This window comes from Nicotiana tabacum, chromosome 13, assembly GCF_000715075.1.
Source record: "Nicotiana tabacum cultivar K326 chromosome 13, ASM71507v2, whole genome shotgun sequence".
In the NCBI taxonomy this organism is placed as follows: domain Eukaryota; kingdom Viridiplantae; phylum Streptophyta; class Magnoliopsida; order Solanales; family Solanaceae; genus Nicotiana; species Nicotiana tabacum.
Window position 1 is genome coordinate 32,747,844 of NC_134092.1, and position 16,373 is coordinate 32,764,216.

The window sequence follows — 16,373 nt, forward strand, 5'->3', positions numbered from 1 at the left end:
AGGGTAAAAATGAGATTTTTAAGGCTTCGCATCACTGAATTAGGTTTTAAAACATAAGATGACCTATAGGGCCATCACATTCTCCACCTCAAAAACAATTGTTCATCCTCGAACGGACGTAGAAAAGTAGCTGAACTGGTGAAAAGGTGGGGACTCCCAAGTAGGTGCCTCGATGGGCTGACCTCTCCATTGTACTCGTAAGTCAAATAATTGTCCAATTGGACGGAGCTAAAATCTAACACATGGGATGGATCGCCGTGACATTTCCGAAGCATGGACACATGGAACACCGGATGAACTGCTGATAACCTCGGTGGCAACGCAAGCCTATAAGCCACCTCTCCCACTCTCTCTAGAATGTCAATAGGCCCGATATACCTAGTGCTCAACTTGCCCTTCTTTCCGAACCTCATTACACCCTTCATGGGTGATACTTGGAGCAACACTCTCTCCCCGACCATGAAAGCAACATCACGAACTCTACGGTTGACATAACTCTTCTGCCTAGATTGAGCTGTGCGAAGTTTATCCTGAATAATCTTGACCTTATCCAAGATATCATATACCAAATCTGTATCCAATAATTGTGCCTCCTTCGGCTCAAACCATCCAACCGGCGATCGACATCGTGTACCATATAATGCCTCATAGGGAGCCATCTGAATACTCGACTGATAGTTGTTGTTGTAGACGAACTCTGCAAGCGGAAAGAACCGATCCCACGATCCTCCAAAGTCTATAACACATGCGCGGAGCATATCCTCCAATATCTAAATAGTGCGCTCGGATTGTCCGTCCATCTAAGGATGAAACACTATGCTCTACTCAACTCGCGTGCCCAACTCACTCTGTACTGCCCTCCAGAAGTGCGAGGTGAACTGCGTACCTCGATCAGAAATGATAGACACGGGCACACCGTGAAGACGGACAATCTCGCGGATGTAAATCTCTGCCAACCGCTCTGAATAATAGGTAACTGCCACAGGAATGAAATGCACTGACTTGGTCAGCCTATCCACAATGACCGAAACTGCATCGAACTTCTTCTGAGTCCGTGGGAGTCCAACAACGAAATCCATAGTGATACGCTGCCACTTCCACTTAGGAATCTCTATCTTCTGAAGCAAACCACTAGGTCTCTGATACTCATACTTTACTTGCTGACAATTTAGACACCAAGCTACATAAGCAACTATATCCTTCTTCATCCTCCTCCACAAATAATGTTGCCGTAAGTCCTGATATATCTTGGCGACACCGGGATGAATAGAATACCAAGAACTGTGGGCCTTCTCTAGAATTAACTCACGAAGTCCATCCACATTAGGTATACAAACACCACCCTGCATCCTCAAAACTCCATCATCTCCAACTGTAACCTACTTGGCATCACTGTGTCGCACCATGTCCATAAGGACAAGCAAATGAGGGCCATCATACTGCCGCTCCCTGATGCACTCAAATAATAAAGACCGAGCGACTATACAAGCTAGAACACGATTGGGCTTAGAAATATCCAACCTCATGAACTGATTGGCCAAAGCCTGAACATCTAATGCAAGCGGCCTCTCACCGACTGGAATATATGCAAGGCTGCCCATACTCACTGACTTCCTACTTAAGGCATCAGCCACCACGTTGGCCTTCCCAGGATGATACAAGATGGTGATATCATAATCTTTAAATAGCTCTAACCACCTCCTCTGCCTCAAATTGAGATCCTTTTGCTTGAACAAATACTGAAGGCTCCGATGATCCGTGAAAACCTCACACGACACACCGTAAAGATAGTGCCTACAAATCTTTAGCGCATGAACAATGGCTGTCAACTCTAAGTCATGGACAGGATAATTCTTCTCATGAACCTTTAACTGCCGCGACACATATGCAACCACCTTGCCCTCCTGCATCAATACCGCATCGAGCCCAACATGGGATGCATCACAATATATTGTATAAGATCCTGAACCTGTAGGCAACACCAATACCGGAGTTGTAGTCAAAGCAGTCTTGAGCTTCTGAAAGCTCGCCTCACACTCGTCTGACTATTTGAACGGGGCACCCTTCTGGGTCAACCTGGTCAACGAGGTTGCAATAGAAACACCTGATCTAGGCCAGTTCTGAACTGCCTCAATGTTTTTAGGATCTACCTGAATGCCTTCTGCTGATACAACGTGGCCCAAGAAAGCGACTGAATCTAACCAGAACTCGCACTTTGAAAATTTAGCATATAATTGGCTGTCTCTCAGAGTCTGAAGCACAATCCTAAGATGCTGCTCGTGCTCCTCTCAATTGCAGGAGTAGATCAAGATATCATCAATAAAAACAATCAAAAATGAGTCCAAATAAAGCTTGAACACTCGATTCATCAAATCCATGAATGCTGCTGGGGCATTTGTCAACCTAAGGACATCACTAGAATCTTATAATGCCTGTAACGAGTCCGAAAAGCTGTCTTAGGGATATCGGATGCCCTAATCCTCAACTGATGGTAGCCAGATCTCAAATCAATCTTTGAAAACACCTTGGCACCCTGAAGCTGATCAAATAAATCATCAATCCTCGGCAATGGATACTTGTTCTTGATGGTGACTTTGTTCAAATGCCGGTAATCTATGCACATCCTCATCGATCCATCCTTCTTCTTCACAAACAACACAGGTTCACCCCATGGCGAGACACTAGGTCTAATGAAGCCCTTATCAAGAAAATCTTGCAACTGTACATTCAATTCTTTCAACTCTGGCGGGGCTATACGTTATGGCAGAATAGAGATGGGCTAAGTGCCCAGAGCCAAATTAATACAGAAATCAATATCCCGGTCGGGTGGCATCCCCGGAAGGTCTGCAGAAAACACCTTTGGAAACTCATGAACAACTGGCACTGAATTAATGAAAGGAACCTCCGAACTAGAATCGCGGACATAAGCCAAATAAGTTAGATACCCCTTCTCGACCATATGTTGAGCTTTCATAAAAGAGATAACCCTGTCGGTAGAATGCCTGGAGTCCCTCTCCACTTTAATCGAGGCAACCCCGACAAGGCTAAGGTCACCATCTTGACGTGACAATCCAATATAGCGCGATAAGGTGATAGCCAATCCATACCCAAGATAACATCAAAATCAATCATATCGAGAAGTAGAAGATCTACACTAGTCTCAAGACTCCCAATGGTGACCACACACGAACGATAAACACGATCTACAATAATGGCATCCCCCACAGATGTAGACACATACACATGAGCACTCAAAGGATCACAGGGCACAACCAAATATGAAGCAAAATAGGATGACGCATAGGAGTAAGTAGAACCCGAATCAAATAGAATAGAAGCATCTCTACTGCAAACTGAAACAATACCTGTGATAATAGCGTCAGATGACTTAGCCTCAGGCCTGGCTAGAAAAGCATAACATCGGGGCTGGGCCCCACCACTCTGAACTACGTCCCTGGGACGACCTCTAATGGCCTGACCTCCACCTCTAACAATCTGGCCTCTACCTCTGGCTGCCCGACCCCTGCCTCTAACTGGCTGAGCAGGTGGTGTAGCCACTGGTGCCGGAACCATGGCACGAGAACCCTGATGCTGTGGCGTGACACCCAATAATCTCGGGCATGTCCTCCCGATATGCCCATAACCACCACACTCGAAACATCCATCCTGGTGTTATGGCGGTGGAAACCGAGACTGACCCGAACTGGCCAGATGACCACGGTAGTAACTCTGAATAGGGGGTGCACTGATAGGAGCTGGCGGTGCATTGTAGGCTGGTTGTCCAGAATGAGGCACATAAGGACCACGATTCCTTGAAACACTATGGGATGCCTGAAGCGCCGAATGAAACAACCTAGGAGGATGTCCTCTACCAAAAGTATCCCTGCCTCTAGATGAGGCACCGCTGAACCCACCGGAATGACTAGGACTCTTGTCAGACCCCTGACCTCCTTGAGCAAGAACAATCTCGACTCGCCTGGCAACATTGGCAGCCGCCTAAAAAGAAATGTCACTCCCAGTCTCCTTAGCCATCTGCAATCTGATAGGCTGAGAAAGTCCGTCAATAAACCTCCTAACTCTCTCTCTCTCTCTCTCTCTCTCTCTCTCTCTCTCTCTCGGTAGAAAGCAGAAGAAGAGCATGACTGGTCAAATCCACAAAACGGGCCTCATACTAAGTAACAGTCACACTGCCCTGCTGGAGATGCTCGAATTGACGATGATGCTCCTCTCTCAATGTGATAGGAAGAAAGTTTTCTAGGAAGAGCTGAGAAAACTGGTCCCATGTAAGAGCAGGCGACCCAGCTGGTCTGGTCAACAAATAATCCCTCCACCATTTCTTGGCGGAACCAGTCATCTAAAATGCAGCAAAATAGACCTCATTGGTCTCCACTATACCCATGTTCCATAGAACCTCATGACAACTATCAAGATACTCTTGGGGATCCTCTGAAAGAGCACCACTGAAGTGAACCGGGAAGAGCTTGGTAAACCTGTCCAATCTCCATAAAGCCTCAGAAGACATAGCTGAACCATCACTGGCCTGTGCCGCAACAACCGACTGAACTACTCTAACTGGATGAGCTGGTGGAGTCTGATACTGGGGAGCCATCTGCTCCAGAATGTGAGTAGTAGGAGTCTGTGCTCCTCCTCCAACCTGAGAGACGGTCGGTGCCATGGGGAATGCGCCAGTCTGGGCCACACTCTCCATAAGGCCAATCAAACGGACCAAAGCATCCTGAAGCACTGGGGTGGCAATGAACCCCTCCGGGACATGAGCTGGTTCGGCAGGCACAACCTGGGCTGGAACCTCCTCATCGAACTCTACTTGAGGCTCCACCACTGGTGCTGGTGCTACTGCTCGAGCTCTGGGCTGAGCTCTGCCCCTGCTTCAGCCTCTGGCACGACCTCGGCCTCGACCTCTACCCCTAGTAGGAGCTGCTACTGGGGGCTCTGGCTGCTGCTCAGCTGAAGCGGCGGTACATGTTCTCGCCATCTGCGAGAGAACAGAATAGAAGGGTTCAATCAGCAATGATAGAATAAAATCGCACGACAGAGAAGAATAGAAATGAAACTATTCCTAACTCCATAGCCACCGAAAGATAAGTACAGACGTCTCCGTACCGATCCTCCAGACTCTACTAAGTTTGCTCATGATTCGTGAGACCTATGTAACCTAGTGCTCTGATACCAATTTGTCACAACCCAAAATTTTCACCTTCGGGACTGTGATGGCGCCTAACATTTCACTTGCTAGGCAAGCCAATGCTAGAATAATTTATCCTTTTTAACAATTTAAATTTAATTAATGAAGAAGAACTGATGTAACTGCAATAATCCAAATATAAATGCGAAACATAAACCGTAAAAAAACATCTTCTACAAATCCCTGAACCCGGTGTCACAAGTGCACGAGCTTCTAGAGTAATACATACAAGGCTCTAAAATAAATACAAAGTTGTCTGAATGAAAATACACAGCTAAATAAAAATAAAGACGGGGACTTCAGGAGCTGCGGGCGCTGAGCAGCTGTACCTCAAGTCTCTGCAGGCTGTCCAATCCGAGCTCTCTAGTAGCCGCCGTTGGGACCGTCTCCAAACTCTGCATAGTGTATAGAGTATAGTATCAGTACAACTGACCCCATGTACTGGTAAGTGCCGAGCATAACCTCGACGAAGTAGTGACGAGACTAAGTCGGGTCACCTACTCTACAACCTGAACGCAGTATATAAAATGACACAAAATGGGAATACTGAACAGAATTAAACAGCCAACTAAAAATAATAACCACATCCTCAAGAATAAACCAGTGTCGTCCAGAATAACCATCTTTAATAATTCAGATACAGATAGCAAAAGAAAACTAACACAACTCAAGAAATGGAAACATATAGGTTGTTGTGGTGCGCAACCCGATCCCACCATATGTCAATATCAGTATCATAATTCACCCTTATTTCACGATGTCAATCCACCCTTATTCCACATGTTGCGGCGTGCAGCCCGATCCCACTGTATAGTATAAATTCGCCCTTATTCCACCTTAACATATCACCCTTATTTCACTTGTTGCGGCGTATAACCCGATCCCTCCATATCAATATCAGGTACTCAATAAGCACAATAAAACTCACAATTCAAATCATAGAAAACCCTTTTACAATTCCAAGACACAAAACTAAACAAAAAGGGAACCTTGTACAATATGATAATCCGAATAACTAATACTACACAGCGAGACCAATCCAGAATTTACAACTACAAGGTACATATAAACCAACTTGAGCAAATAGCTGGAGATTATGAAACCATGGAAAGAACTAATATTACGCACAGGAGGAAACAATGACTACAAATAGCAATTTAGCATGTAAACACATTTAGAGCATATAACAAATAAGACAGGGAAAGAGATAATATAAGAAGAATGGGGAAACAGGGAAAAACAGATAATTCGGCGGCGCATAAGCACTCGTCACCTCACATATACGCCGCTCACATAAAATTCACATAGCAAATAATCCGAGGGTTCCTAATTCCCTCAATTCAAAGTTAGACACAACACTTACCTCGCTCCAAAGACCATTCAAAGCTCAACCACAACTTTGTCTTTCAAACTAGCCTCTGAACCAACAATATCTAGCAAATTACCAACCAAATAATTCAAAATAAGCCTTAGGAATCATCCACGATTGTAAAAGATTCAATTTAGATCATTATTGAAAAAGTTAACAAAAGTCAACTCCCGGACTCGCTTGGTCCAAACCCGAAATTCGGACCAAAATTCGATTACCCATTTACCTCCGATCCCGGTTGTGTAATTTATTTAAGAATCTAACCTTAATTTGAGGTCTAAATCCCCAATTTACCAAATCCCTAGTTTCTACCCAAAACCCCCCAATTCCACCATGAAAACCATAGATTTTGGGTTAAAAACTTGTGAAATGTAATGAAAGATTGAAAGAAAATGGGTTAGAACCATTTACCAATGATTTGGGGAAGAAAGAGTCTTGGAGAAATCGCCTCTAATGTTTTAGGTTTTGAAAATTTGAGAAATGAACCAAAACTCCTGTCTAAGTCATAATTTGTTCAGCTGCAGAAGTCGCATTTGCAACCTGGGCTTCGCAAATGCGAAGATTTCATCGCAAATGAGAGAAACATCACACCTCTGCATTCTTCGTAAATGCGAAGAATAGTTCGCAAATGCAAACTTCGGCTTGATCGCAAATGCGACCCAGTGATGGCAAATGCGAAGAATGGCTACGTCTGCTGCTTTCGCAAATGCGAACCAATGTTCGCAAATGCGGATTGCCAGGATCGCAAATGCGATCAAAACTTCGCAATTGCGAAGGTCTTCCCCCCCAAGCCCACTGCTCGCAAATGCGATGGTCTCTTTGCAAATGCGAGGCTTGCATTTGCGAGCCAGATCTTGCAAATGTGAAGTCTGCAGATCAGTTGCAACAACTGCTATATTTTCTAAGTTCAAAACACTCTGTAGCATATCCGAAACGCACCCGAGCCCTCGGGGCTCCAAACCAAATATGCACACAAGTCTAAAAATATCATACGAACTTGCTCGCGCGATCAAATCGCCAAAATAACACCTAGAACTACGAATTGAATACTAAATCAAATGAAATTTTCAAGAAAATTTTGAAACTTCTATTTTCACAACCGGACGTCCGCATCACGTCAAACCAACTTTGTTTCTCACCAAATTCGACAGACACGCCATAAATATTATAGTGGACCTGTACCGGGCTCCGAAACCAAAATACGGACCCGGTATCAATAAATCCAAACATCAGTCGATTCTTAAATATCATAAATCTTTCAAACTTTAAATTTTCAACAAAAATCAATAACTCTGACTAGGGACCTCCGAATTCGATTCCAGGCATACGCCCATGTCCCAAATTACGATACGGACCCACCAAAACCGTCAAAATACGGATCCGGGTTCGTTTTCTCAAAGCGTTATCCAAAGTCAACTCAAATAATTTTCAAAGCAAAATCTCATATGTTTCACAGTTTTTAACATAAAAGCTTTTCGGAAACACGCCCGGACTGTGCACTCAAATCGAAGAGGGTAAAAATAAGATTTTTAAGGCTTCGAAGCATAGAATTAGGTTTTAAAACATAAGATGACCTATCGGGTCATCACAACGCCGATATACAATAGTTAACCCCCCGGCCAAACTTCTCAAAAATTTGACTTTCGTCATTTCAATCCTAATTCTACTTCCGACCTCCAAATCACAATCCGGACACACTCTTAAGTCCAAAATCACCCAACGGAGCAAACGGAATCATCAAAATTCTAATCTGAGATCATTTACACATAAGTCGACATCCGGTCGACTTTTCCAGCTTAAGATTTCAATTAAGAGACTAAATGTACCAATTTACTCTAAATTCACTCCGGACCCGAACTAACTAACCCGGTAAGTCATAAAACAATAATGAAGTACAAAAATGAACAGAAAAGGGAAACGAGACTACAACTCTCGAAATGATCGGCCGGGTTATTACAAGAAGGAGAAGAAGAAGAAGAAGAAGAAGAAGAAGAAGAAGAAGAAGAAGAAGAAGAAGAAGAAGAAGAAGAAGAAGAAGAAGAAGAAGAAGAAGAAGAAGAAGAAGAAGGAGAAGAAGGAGAAGAAGGAGAAGAAGGAGAAGGAGAAGAAGAAGAAGAAGAAGAAGGAGAAGGAGAAGGAGAAAGAGAAGTAGAAGAAGGAGTAGAAGATTGTATTAAGTTGTTGATATGTAGCAAAATTGTATTAAGAGAAAAAGTTTTGATTGTAATTTTAGAGAGGAAGAAGAACATACGACATACAAAATATATACAAATCATATACAAAATATGTACTAAAGGCATATTGTATAAAATGTGTGTAAAAACTATATTTAAGTTGTATAATGTTGTAGTTTCTTTTAACTGGATAAAAATAATATATGAAAGTTGTAGATAAGTTATAAATAAGTTGTATACTATTTAATTAGTTGTATAAAATTTATTTTAAATTTAGTTCTCCTCACAAATTTTATATAGTAGTACATATGTAAAATATATATGTACTACTATATATTCTGGTAGTAAGGAAGATCATGAACAATATTAGAGGATGGTGCTTTAGATTCAAAGGAAGAAGAAGTTATATTACTACCAACCAATAGTTTTTACTTATATAATGTTCTTAGTAACAGTAAAACTATTATCAAATGGTTAGTACCCAATGTGGATGTTCTTTCGTGAAGGAATAACTATAAATACTAGTAAAGAAACAATAGATTTTGGGCTTGAAAAAGAAAAAGCGGTCAGTGGTGTAGTCAAGGAAAAGAATGCCTCACTCTTGATTGTCGTTGCTTTTGGATAACTAGCACTATGTTTTCCAAAGTGATGCGTTCTTCAATTTGAAGGTATTAATATTGTCACGACCCCAAATTCCCTCCGTAGGATATCGTGACGGCACCTAATCTCTAAGACTAGGTAAGCCTAATCAAGTATGCGGAATAACTGAAATATTAAGCCAAATTTCAAAACGTCAAAAACTGAAATAAATAAAAATTGTAACTCAAGTATAAACAACTCCCAAAATCCGGTAGATATAAGTCACAAGCTCTAAAGAGAAATACTAAATATCCCTATACATCAGAGTCTAATGAGGATAAGGAAACAAGATAATAAAGATAGAGGGGGCCTCCGAGGTCTGCGGATGCTGGCAGATGTACCTTGAAGTCTCCACGTACGGACTAGCTCACTGGTACCTGGTTTGGTAGGCAATACATGGATCTGTACAAAATAATGTGCAGAAGCGTAGTATGAGTATACCACAATGGTAACCAGTAAGTGCCAAGCCTAACATCAGTAGAGTAGTGACGAGGTTAGGTCAGGGCCCTACTGGAAATAATAGGAAACAAGGCAGAAGATATAAAAGTATAATGAAATGACTGAGAAGTGAACAATGAGAATTTATAGAAAGATAACAAAACGGGATTTAAGAAGACAACTACAACACGTGAGGAAAAACAAGATTCTTACAAGTGAAGAAACAACAACAACATAACAAATATACAACAATTAGAGGAAATCAACAGGGGCACTCCCGACGTACCGCCTCGTAGTCCCAAAAGTAAATATCTCACAATCTTTTCTTATATCACCGCGGGAGCCTTTATAGTTTATTTTGAAAATTATTTTCCCGAAATAGCATCTTGCGTTTTAGCCAACCTTATCACACCGCATGACTTCTAGTAGTTCCCCTACTAGCCACGCGTATCAAGCCCACCTTATCTCACCGTATGCATTTCAACACCCAGACCTTATACCACTGCATGCGTATCAATAATCACAATGGCATGGTAGACACCTTGTGCAAACAATAACAACGGCACGGCAGAAACCTCGTGCAACAACCAAACAGTCATCTCAACAATAAATCACGTAAACCAAACATAACAACTGAAACAACGATATTTCAAGAATAGCAATTTCAAGTAAAGAATCCCACAGTTAAACAAGGAACATGGAATCAAGAAAGCAAGTAATTCAACTAAACGTATAGTACAAGTTGCAAATAAGAGATAAGACAAATAGGCAGGTGAAATTAGGCTAAACATGATGACTATACATGCTAAGTAACTCATTTAAGGCATAGAATGGAAACTACTTAAATAAAACCAGAATTTCAACTTTTAGCCCGTGTACGCACTCGTCACCTCGCGTACACGACCCTCACATATCACAAATTGTCACAACAATACCAAACCCTAAGGGGAATTTCCCCTACACAAGGTTGGACGAGTCACTTACCTCAAACCTCGCTCAATCAATCGATAAGAAGGCATTTTCCTCGATTTTCCAACTCTGATCGGCTCAAATCTAGTCAAAACAATTTCATACTATAAATATAACTATAGGAAACTAATTTATATAATGAAATTATGACTTTAGCAAAGAATTGAAAATTATTCCAAAAAGTCCCCCCCCCCTCCTCCCCCCGGTGCACATCTCGGAATCCGACCAAAATTAGAAAAATTGAACACCCATTCGATATGGAGTCCAACCATAAAAGAATTACTCAAATCCGACCTCAAATCGCCTTTCAAATCCCCAATTTTTAGCCTAAGAAGTTTTCTCAATTTTTCCCCAAACGTCCAACAAAAAACACTAATTAAATGATGAAAATAATAATAGATTCGTGGGAATGTACCAAAAACAAGCCAAGAATCCTTACCCAACTATTTTCTCTGAAAATCCCTCAAAGTTTCGCCTCAATCCGAGCACTCTAGGTCAAAAAATGGATAATGAAATCAAACCCTCGAACTTAGCCCTTTTCTGCCCAGCGATTTCGCATCTGCGGGCTCTCAGTCGCACCTGCAGAAAAATCATCGCAGGTGCGGATTCCACTTATGGCCAGGATTTTCGCTTCTGTGGACCAGGGCTTGCACCTGCAATCCCGCTTCTACGACCATAGCCCAGGCCAGCCTTATCCGTTTCTGCGATCGCACCTCCGCATCTGCGGACGCGCAGATGCGGCTCTCTTCTCGCACATGCGATCCCAGCTGAGCGAAGCCAGCTTCGCTCCTGCAGCCAAGTGCTCGCTTTTGCGAGTCAGCACCTGTGGCCAACCCCACCGCAGGTGCGATGACACCAGGAGCTAGGAGCTTCAGCACTTGCACAAATCCAAAATTTGTTCCAGACTCAATTCGAATCACACCCGGGGCCCCCGAGACCCCATCCAAATATACCAATAAGTCTTAAAACATCATACGAACTTAGTCGAGCCTTCTAATCATATCAAACAACGCTAAAAACACGAATTACACATTGATTCAAGGCTAATGAACTTTAAAACTTCAAAATTCTACATCTGATGCCGAAACCTATCAATTCAAGTCCGATTGACATCAATTTTTTGCACACAAGTCACAATTGACATTACGGACCTACTCCAACTTCCGGAACCATAATCTGACCCCGGTATCAAAAAGTCCACTCCCGGTCAAACCTTCCAAAAATCATCCAACTTTTCAACTTTCGCCAATTAATGCTGAAGTGAACTTTGGACCTCCAAATAAATATCCGGACACGCTCCTAAGATCAAAATCATCTACAGAACTATTGGAACCGTCAAAAACTCCATTCTGGAGTCGTCTTCACATAAATCAAATTACGGTCGACTCCTACGACTTAAACTTCTAATTTAGGGACTATGTGTCTCATTTCCACTCCGAAACTCTCCTGAACCCGACACAAAGCACCCCGGCAAGTCAAGTAGCCATAAAATGAGGTGGAGGGAGCAATAAATAGGGGATCAGGGCTAGTACTCTCAAAACAATCGGCTGGGACGTTACAAATATTAACATCAAACATAATATTGATTGGTAACTCTTTTATCTCGACTACATGGTAAAATATGAAGTGTGGCTTCACCACCCATAGATTTTGGCACTCAATCAAGGGAGTTTAGGGTGGAGAGAGGCGGCATATAATAGGAAAAGAGGAGAGGAGAGACAAAAGGAAAACATGTGTAAATGAATCCCTTAATTTAAGTCACTAATCATGGATTGTATATAAATTGTAAGTAAACCTTATGTAGGGCGGGTAATATACAAAATTAGAATAATTTTGGTAAATAAATCTCAAATATTGTATATGAACGAAAAATCCCTTGTAGGATTGCAGCCCAAGTCTTGTCCAAACCCATATTCGAGAAGCCGAATCAAACAGCCCAAATTTAGCCCACTTAATATCAACAAATCATTATTTGTTCAACATTAGAACTAGGGTGTTATGCATAATTGCGGGCTCACAGTTGAAGAGAAAAATATTATTCATTCGTAACTGTGGGTTGGTCAATATGAACTGATATCCAAATATGGGCTACATATGTACTATGTGGACAACCTTCAGTCCAAGATCGCCCGCTTCAAAATTGAGAAGAATAACAAAAAGTTGAAGAACAATAAAACACCAATTACTAATAGCAAGTCTTTTTAGTTTAAACATTTCACTTTCATACACTTTTAGCGGTGAAAACCAACGAAAAGAATGTCAACACCCACCCCCCTTTTTTTAAATTACAATTTGTGCAATAAATTGAACACCACCTCGACTCCAATATTGACTAAGAAATTATAAATTTATTCCTTAAAAAGTGTACGAAGTTCTCTCTGTTTATTTCCTTCTATGTATGGAACTAAAGTTTTGGCTTTTGAAACATCGAAAAGCTTTTTCAGAACAATATCGAACTTCTAAAAAACAACTTTTTAAACGTTTTTGTTTGTCAGAAAGCCTCTTAAAAGGAATCTCCAAAACACTTCTCTGTGAAATGTTCAAAAACTCTAGTAAAAGTTCAAAAGAGAACTTCAAGTACAAAGACTCAGCAGCTTATGTTAATTACCTTGGTAATTCTCAATGGGTGAAATCTCAATTTAACATGTAAATGTTCCAATCAAGAGAAGAGCTCAACACACTTGTAGGCACGTAAGTTAATAATACTTTAGGCCCAAAAAAAAAAAAATTTACAGCTGACTAGTCCTTATAACAAGGCTCTATAGTATGATAATGGTGCTAGAAGTTCCAAATTAACATCTGCATGGCAAAGTGAGGGTACTGACTAATTTTATACAGACTATCAATCAACTGCTACCTTTCTCCTTTAGTTAATTAGAGCCGAAAATTAATGAGAGCTAACATGGAACGCGAAGCCTACTTGGGTAAAGTTTGATATGAAAAATTTATATAAAATCAATTCCAACTAGTTTGAAACTAAAACATTATTTTTAAAGTGACAACACTGTTAGATCTAAGTTGATTTTAATGATGCAAGATAACTAATTACACTTTATGTGCAGAAACATTCTTTAAGCAATGGAAAAGAGGCATAGAAGAATCAAGACGAAAAAGGAAGGAGTAGCGAAAAATTAAAGGCAAAATCAATCAAGAATTTGGCATGAGATCAAGGAGGATATTATAGGAAGGACCTCATTCAAATGAAATCAAGTGCACAAAATTATGCACTGAAGATTCCTCCATGCAAGGACGTCAATCAAAGCAGAAATCAAGGGATTTGATTTGATATTTCTAATAACGGGAATATCCACTTAACAAAAGAAAATGTAAATCAAGAGCACAAGTCAAGGCAAATCAACAGAAGAAATATTCTATACTTGAAAAGAATCAATCTACGATTCCTTTATGAGATCAACTCCCTTGGATTTGCGATCTCTCAAGATACACAAGACATGAAGGCCTCACGAAGTATAAATACCCATTGCACCAGCTTTGAGGAGACATACTTTGAACGAACCACTATCACTCTTTTTGTTCTACTCCAAACAAGCATCGTAGTTGATTCTAAATCTATTGTGTAATTAGTGAGGAAAAAAAAAAAGAAAAAAACACTGGTGAGGCATTGTATCAAGAAGCGAGAAGTGACATAGTAACTAAGTTGTTGGTGTAAAGATACATCAATGATAGCAACTAAAGAAAATTGAAAGAAGAAATGAGAAATCCTAAAGAGCAAAGTTGCAGAATTGCTCTTAACAGATCTCTACAATGCTCGAGATGAGTTCTGTGTTTAGAGAGAGAAGAAGAGATGATATTATTGATGAAAATAAATTCACAAAACAATTACAATACTCTGACCTGACTTATATCTACTTTGGGAAAAACAGAAAAGGGAGGAAAAGTTAGTTATAACTAACCCGGGGAATATGTGCCTCTCACATGTGTCAACTACTTCCTAACTAACTTGACAGCTGAAAATTACAACTAATACTGGAATTAACAACTAAAGAAAATCAATTCAATTATTATGCATTTTATGCTGGATCATATCAACACTCCTCCCTTCAAACAATCCTTGTCCTCAAGGATTAAAGGATGGAAACTTGAGCTGGAATTCCTGCCAATCTTCCCATTTAATGTCTTCAGGTGCTGCATTCAACCACTTTACTAGAATGTTGGTTGTAACTTTACCATTCTTTGGAGCCAATCTCCTGTCCAAATTAGCTTCTGGTTCGAGTAACACATGACCATGTTCAGTATGAACAATAGGAAGAATTGGTGAAACTGGATGAGAACCTAGCTTCTTCTTAAGCTAAGATATGTGGAAAGTGGCATGTATTTTTGAGTGAGCAGGTAGGGCCCATGTATAAGCTATTGATCCCACCTTTTGAGTGATTTGGAAAAGGGCCATAGAACTTGGCTGAAAGCTTCTGAAAGGAATGACTTTTCAGGGATAGTTGTCTATAAGGTTGTAGTTTAACATAAACCTAATCTCCAACCTCATAGTTTCTACCAGTTCTACCTTTGTCAGCATGGGACTTCATTCTATTCTGGGCTCTCAACAAGTGGAACTTGACTGTCCTCAATGTGGCCTCTCTTGCTTGTAAGCTTCTGTCTACCACTTCCAATTGAAACTCAAGTGGAATGTAGGGTAATAGAGGGGGCGATTTTTGGCCATAAACAACCTCATAAGGTGTCATCTTGATAGTTGAGTGATAGGCAGTGTTGTACCACCACTCTGCCAAGGGTAACCACTAGGGCCATTCTTGAGGTCTGTCACATATCATGCACCTCAGATAACACTCCAAACATCGATTTACCACCTCAATTTGTCCATATGTTTGAGGGTGGTAAGCAGTAAAAGTAAGTAAAGACACCTTCTGAAATTTAAACAACTCCTTCCAAATTTGCTAGTGAAAACTACATCCCTGTCAAACACCATTGTATTGGGCATACTATGGAGTTTAAGAACATTATCCATGAATACACGTGCCACCTCTAATGCAGTGTAAGGGTATTTTAAAGCCATGAAATGAGCAGCTTTACGCAGCCTGTCAACTACTAAAAAAAAACCTCCTTGCCTTTGGCTTTTGATAACCCCTCAATGAAATCAATGGAAAGATCTTGCCATACCTTGTCAAATGGTTGCAGCAAACCTGGATATGCTACATTCTCATTTTTACATCTCTGACAGGTGTCACGCTCTCTTACAAAGGTGTAGACTGTTTGCTTCATTTTCTTCCAATAAAAATCTTGCTTGTGCCTGCTCAAAGTAGTAGAAATGCAAGAATGTCCTCCTATTGAGCTGTTGTGGTAATAAGCTATCGGCTTCCTTCTCAGTCTCTCATTGTGGCCTACCATAATTCTTCTTTTTCTACTCAGAATTCCAGCTTGGTATTTGTAGTATGGTTTGGTTGGTGCAGAGTTTTGCAACTTCTATATAAGCACCTGAAGAATAGGATCTTGTATCCAAGATTGTTTTACCTCCTCTAACAAGTCCACCTGAACTCCGGACTCGAGTGATGCTGCAAAGTTGAGCTGGTTCCTCTCTTCTTGACAAGGCATCTTCTACAATGTTGTCCTT